Source organism: Alligator mississippiensis, chromosome 15 (genome assembly GCF_030867095.1).
Source record: "Alligator mississippiensis isolate rAllMis1 chromosome 15, rAllMis1, whole genome shotgun sequence".
In the NCBI taxonomy this organism is placed as follows: domain Eukaryota; kingdom Metazoa; phylum Chordata; order Crocodylia; family Alligatoridae; genus Alligator; species Alligator mississippiensis.
In genome coordinates this window covers 13,827,382-13,834,316 of record NC_081838.1, presented here as the reverse complement: position 1 = coordinate 13,834,316, position 6,935 = coordinate 13,827,382, and the positions used below count along the sequence as shown (strand labels likewise).

The 6,935-nt window shown below is 44.3% G+C and overlaps 1 long non-coding RNA gene across 1 annotated transcript; it reads right to left on the bottom strand.

The window, feature by feature from the left end:
* Positions 1-1,653: 1,653 nt before the first annotated feature.
* LOC132245688 (uncharacterized) lies at positions 1,654-4,609 on the bottom strand. The gene is made up of 2 exons (XR_009457390.1): positions 4,455-4,609; positions 1,654-2,692 (listed from the first exon to the last, which is right to left on the bottom strand). It is a non-coding gene; the product is annotated as an uncharacterized LOC132245688 (long non-coding RNA).
* Between the last annotated feature and the right edge of the window lie 2,326 nt (positions 4,610-6,935).

Here is a 6,935-nt window from a genome sequence, read left to right as displayed (position 1 = left end):
TAACACCCTCATGTGCCTTGAACTCAGTTCATTAGGACAATAATAAATGCAGTTAGACACACATACACACATGCTAACAGAGTATGTCTGAACAGGCTGGGTCTGATCAGCACTTTCAGCTGATACCCTCCTGCACCTCAAAACTCAGCACGTCACAATCCAATCCCTTGTCACAATGGTCCTAGTAGTAATCCCCTTGATGAGCAGACCCCACGGTGGTTTTGGGCATTACAGGGATCTTTGGCTTAGGTAAAAGAAGCGTTGCTGCAGAGCCAATGGGGAGGTCAAGGGAAAGAAGGAGTAGGTGAAGTTCAGAGAGAAAGTATAGCAACGAGCTTGACCATAAAAGTTATTTATTGCCAGGTGTATGAACTTATGATGATACCAGTAGTAATAGCCATACAAGAGAGGACAGATAAACAGTTACAGTATTACATAGTTTCAATTAGGTTTTTTGGGGAAGTCTAGCTTGAGTTTGATTAGCAAATGTCAGGTTTAGAAAGCTGTGCCTGGAGTAAGAGAATAAAAGTCAGGGTCCTGGAGGCAGAGAGAGGGGGAGAGAGAGAGAGAGGGTTGGGGTCTCATCACTCAGTGAAGCTTGAACCAGTCGAGGTTCCCAGGTGTTGGTTGGAGATGGAAGACAGGCCAAGACGAGGGGAGGGATTCCAGGCAGAAAAGTCCTTGCCTTGGAAACTCTGCTTTCCATCCTGAATGCTAATGAAGGTGCTTTCCTGTCCCATCTCCCGTTTACATGAGTTGTCACCTGGTTCCATCTCGGATGCAAATGAGACCAGGGGAGTTGCTTCACTTTTGTCACCCTTGACTGGAGGGCTTTAGGTGCGTCTCCCACTGCATCTTCTTTGTGTTTTGTAAGTCCTTCCGGTAAGCAGTTCTTGTTCAGGGAGAGGTGTGGAGGGGGTGAGTCCCCAGGCTGCATCCTGTGCCAGGGTTCCCCAAGAACACAGAGCCGAGAAGTAACAGCAGGTTAAGATTATTGGGTGACTAGGAGCTCCAGCCATCCAGTGTTCAGGGGGCCCTGGTGTGAGTACACTACAGTCACCCATGGACACTCACCTCTAATCCTCCAATAGGAAACCTTCCAAATCTGAGTTCTGGGGAAATGGAACAGGGCACTACTGCCTCCATTTACATTCCCACAAGGGTTACAGACAGACCCCAGACTCTGCCTCTTTCACAGAGACTTGCCTAAAAACCAGGACTGCAGCTCAGATAGGCTTAAAGATTAATCTGTCATAAATTTGAATTGCTTTCAACCAAACCAGGGTAGAGGTTGAAGTGATCAGGAGGGAGACATGAGGCTATTCTCTGTTTTTAGAAGTATGGGAGGGAAAGACCAAAGAGATTTGAGGACCTGGATTATCTTTCTGGAGTATAGACAGCACAGTCTTATCGGTCATGGAGCCATGGATGAAAAGGACCAGATGCTGTACATGAGAAAGAATAGCAAACACCCTATTTGGGGTAGGAGCAAATAAAAGGGCACACGAACGTGCTCCAGGGCTGATTTTCATCTCTGTGTAAGACTTCAGTAGGAATTAAGTCATGCTGGTCTCTGGGCTCTGCACAGGAGGGAGTTTCACCAGAGGGTCTGCAAATAAGGAATGAAGGGGGGAAAAACCCAGGAGGCAGATATGCTCCAGAGTAATTTTAATTTTAATGCACATAAGAAATTGAATATACAGTCACAGAACAAATACAGAGGAAAGAGCAAATATTCCCAAGCTTTTCCAAAGGACCACAACTGGGACTTTACACCTGGCCCATATTGTACAAGGTGTGCTTCTTTCTTTCAGCTGCTGACTTTTACTACCAAGCTGTTTCTATTTATTTACTACTTGTCTCACTGAACAATGTCAAATGAGGCAAAGCACAATATAAGGAGGGGAATAAACAGCTTCTCCATGATGCAGTTTATGTAGCCAAGTTTCATGTTACAAGCAAAGGATAAAAGAGTATCTCTTTCCCATTGACACCAAAAACATTTGACACCACTGTGGTTGTGTCAAGTGATCTGCAATGGATTGCAAGTGGAGTCTAGGGAAACAGAGGCTTCCTTTTAAATGACATCACAACATGAAGAGACCTTAATACTTAAGAGCGCAGAGAATGCAAAGTTCCTAGAGTGACCAAGAAAAGCATAGGAAATACATGTATGGGGGAGGCAGCCTTCTCGCAATGCTAAGCCCTCACTATAGAGGTACTGAGTGCTTAGCATGGCTCAAAGCCATCTCCTTTGGGTCAGCCGTGAATCTGTATCCTGTTTTTCATGTCTTCATTGCCACAAGTGCCGTGGATATTCAAGATGGATTTAGCATGGCCAGCACTTTCCATAGCTGCCCCTACGCCCCCAGCGGGAAGAGTAAGGGTAGCAGGATCCAGAACCGTACGAGTTCCCAAGCCCATAACTGTATGGCCTTCTGTAGTTGCATGGATCCCAACAACTATTCCAAGATGACCTTGAATAGCAGGGATCCCAGCAACTGCTCCAAGATGGCCTTCTATAGCAGGGGTCCCAACAGCCACTCCAAGATGGCCTTCTGTAGCTGGAGCTCCAACTACCACTCCAAGATGGCCTTCTGTAGCAGGGGTCCCAACAACCAGACTGGCCCTTGTACCAGAGGTCTTCAGTTGTGTCTAGGTTGTCAAACATCTTGCTGTGATGAAGGTGAACCTGAAACACAGCAGGGAGCAGAGGAAACATGACACATCTGCAGTTCTGCTGGGATCGAGGGTCAAAACTTGGTTGCGACTCTCAGGGCAATCTGGTAGGGACCCAGATACTGGGGGATGGAGCAGGGAAATGCTGACCTCAGACCTCCTTTCTGCCTGGGTCACTGCTCTCCTTTCTTCTCTCTTGCCTCATTGCTATACTTCCCCTCAGCCTCTCCCCTAAACAACAGCTTCGAAGCCTTCTCACTTTCTTTGCATGCAAAATGCTAGCTGGAAAGCAGGCTCCAGGGCTGTGGGGGGCAGCTGCAGCAGAAGTGGGGAAGGGAGCCTTTAGTCCAGGCCTAGGCAGCCCCTGCCCAATGGTGCAGGCACAGTCCTGGGACATGGGGAATGTGCATTCACTTCAGGACCCAGAACCCAAGTCTTCCTCTTTCTGTCTCCTACCACTGGGATCTGGGGGGAAGGGTAGATTCCAGAGCTGCAGTTTGTTGCACTTGTTGCAAGTCAGGGCTGTGGGGAATCAGTTCAACTGGGGATAGAAGTGGGATGTTGGATATTGCTCGCTCCCTTCTGGGCTTTGCATTCTGCCTGGTTTGGATTGGAGGACCTTAATCCTCTTTATTTGAGCCAAGGAGACCTTGGACACCGAAATGAGAAATTTCATTGTCACTCCTGATTGGGCACATCTCTTTTTTGCACAAGACATGGCACAGCATTGCCTCAACTGAGTCTCTCATTCGCTCTGGCTGTAAGTGTCCCAAATGCCCTTGAAATGCCAACCTCACCTGTGGGCCCCCTATTGCCGGCCACCTGCCAACTGCAACAAAAACAACAAAAAGAAGGGGAAGACCCTGAGCAATGCAGAAGGTGCAGTGCAGTAAGTGTCAAGCCTTACTGATGCTTGCAATGACAGCCATACAAAGGCCAACTTAGAAATGGACATAGATCAGCGATGAAATGACTAAATCCTGGTGCTTCTGATCACATCACACCCATCACACCACACTTCTGGTTAACTTGGGTCCCAGTTCTTCTTGTCTGTCCCTTGCTCCACTCCCTTTAAGCTGTCCTGCTGACCAGCCCCTCTTCAGCCCCCTTATCCTCAAAGCACTTACTGAAACTGGGGAACCCAGCCCTTGTTTGAGAGAAGAGTCCCACTTCCCATCAATTTTGGAAAAATTTTGTGCGGGCTGGGGTAGGGACATATGAGGGAAATTCTAATCGCAAGTCAGCAAATTTTCTAACAAATACATGGGAAAAAGTGTCTTTTATGGCAAGAAAACAGAACGAATAGCAGTTGACTTCAAAGGAATTTAACTAACTCTGTGCAGTTGAGAATCTGCACCTGATATTTCTAATCGTGCACACAAAAACCCAATGCATCACAACAGTGACTCTGCTGAGCTTTTGTCTTGTCTCCAGTAATACCAAGTGCCACTTGCTTCCTAAAGCAAGACGAAAGCTTGGAAAGAATGCACTATGGAATTTCTTCTCTACCCATCCAAGTTAAAAGTTGAGTATGAAGTTTGTCAGTCTCAATGATTCAAACACCTGATACTTAATGAAAAGTAAGAGCGATCGTCTCAAATTCTCATGTGTCTGTCAAATTGCTGCCATTTCTTTGACATTTTCTGCACTTGTTTAGTTCCCCTTAATATCCTAAAACATCCTACAGTATATATGCAAGATTCAGTCCTAATGTTAAAAGATTGTTTAACACAGTATCCCCATAGTTAAAAGAGATTGAGGTGAATCGGACTTACCTGGTTTACCACTAGAGTGAATCAAGAGAAGCGAGTAAATAGCACTGGTTTGCAGGTCCTTTTATACAGATTCCTAAACTACCTGGTGCATTTGAAACACGCTTTTCTTGCTTCTTAGATGCAATACATTCTGTTGTGGATGCCACACCTTCAATTAAAATAATTGTTTTCATGGTTGCTTATAATTATTAATGTGTCCTCTGCCTCCCGGTATTTCACATGCACACTAAATGTTTTTTCCATCCTAAACATTTCTGGACCAGCTACATTCCTGGTCTTATGGAAATGACTTAATAGAGGTTGCACTGGGAGGGAAGGGTAAAACTGGTTGACAATCAGAGTTTCTTTCTTGGGGGAAAATTATTCAGCACTTGGACCTTAGCATGGAGCTTGATTCAGAACAGAAACAAATATTTTCATCGTTTATCCAAATTAACAGCTAACAGGCTATTTTCTAAACATTTTGAGATTTGAATCTTCAAGTGTTTTTCCATAATTTAATTTTGTTTATAAAAGCGCCACAAAAGAGCCAAACAACTGAAAGGAAGGACAAAGGGGTAAGAGTGTCCCATAGCTCATAGCTCCCTCCCGACACACACTCAGAAAGTGTTCAAAGTCACTCAGATGCTGGGTTGTACCTTAGAGAAGGGTTTTCGCTTTCCCCGGCCCCTCTTCTGACAGGCCCACCACACTCAATACCACTCCATACACTCAGGAGTGTAGGTTCATTCTTTCCATGGGAAATGGATGAATAATGAAATAATCAACAACACACACCATCATAGCAACCTCTCTCTACCAGAGAGAAAGGCCATAGGATCTCTACAATCTAACCACCAAATAATAATAAAACCAGCAGATAAAGGAGGAGCTATAGTCATCCTAAACCGTGGTGAAGACTACATAAAGGAAGCCAACAGACAACTGTGACACGGTCTACTACAAAGATCTACAAGAAGATCCTACTCCCCTTTTCACCATGAAACTCAACAATACCATCAAATCATTTCCATCAGCACTACAAGAAAAACTAGACCTTGATCCCTCCACTACCAAACTCGGGCACTTTTTACAGGCTTCCTAAAATCCATAAACAAGGGAACCCTGGCAGACCTATCATATGGGTCCCTAACTGAGGAAATATCAGGTTTCATTGAATCAATCCTAAAATAAATGGCTTGTCACCCAAAAAGCAAGTTTTGTCCAAGACACTACAGACTTTCTACAGAAACTTGAAGACATAGACCATCTTCCCAGCAACACCCCCCTAACCACCATGGATGTTACCAGCCTATATACCAACATCCCACACCAAGATGGCATCGAAGCCTGCCTTACATATCTACAGGAGCAAGATTACAACTCAGAATACAGACCCAAAGGTATTACTGACCTTATACACTTCATCCTCATGTTGCCCTGGGGGGTCAGGCCAACTCTCAGGATCTCAATATTGCACTGTTAGACAGGAGAGTGTGACACAATTGAACATATCAAACACACAAATCAATTAGGTGCATATACACACATACACACATACACACACACACTACCAGCTCAGGCACATACACATCCAAACCAGCCTAGGCACATGCATACCTATCACCAATTCAAGCACATACACTATACACCCCAAAAGTTAGACACAGATCACTAATTTGTATATCATGCACACAATAACATCTATATATATATATATATATATATATATATACACACACACACACACACACGCACGCACACACTCACCAGTTCACACGCATACAACCCACCCACACATATGCACAGGTAAGTTCCTAACTTGGATGGTACAGTGTGTATGTGTGTGCTTGGGATACCTGGGATACTTGGGGGAAGGTTCAGGTGAGAGAGAGAGAGAGTTAAAGTGTAGAGTGAAAGTTGCCAGAACTGGGATGCCAGAACTGAAAGTGAAAGTTGTCTGTATTTGGTGCATATATGGCACCAAATCTGGACTTAAGGGGCCATGCATCATTTTCACTTGGAGTGGTAGAAAGCACAACTGGAATCTCAAACTCTCGGGCAACAAAGGAAGAAACACCTGTGTATGGTTTAAAGGCTTTCCCTGATGTCTGGAAATTGTATTTTTGTTTGATTTTGTATGACTTCAGACTCTCTTTGTGTGCTCCACTTCTTATTCCTATGAAATACTATGCTTTATCAGTATCTCCTGTGTCTGGTTTCTATTTTTCAGATCTATTCCTTGTTTCTTTCTTTGCAACTTGCATGTCATTTGGCAACAGGGATCTCTAATTTTCCAGTGCCAAGTTTTAATGCTCTATTAGCTTTACAATTAGGTGAATCACACTCAGAAATTTAATTTCTAGTCCTGTTATTATCACAAGGGCATTGAGCAATAAAGCATAAATCTAGATTATTTAATTTTCCACAAGCAGCTGGATAGAGGCAGATAGGGATTTAATTGTCTGCTCCACTGAAGGCATCAAGTTCTCCATCTGATGG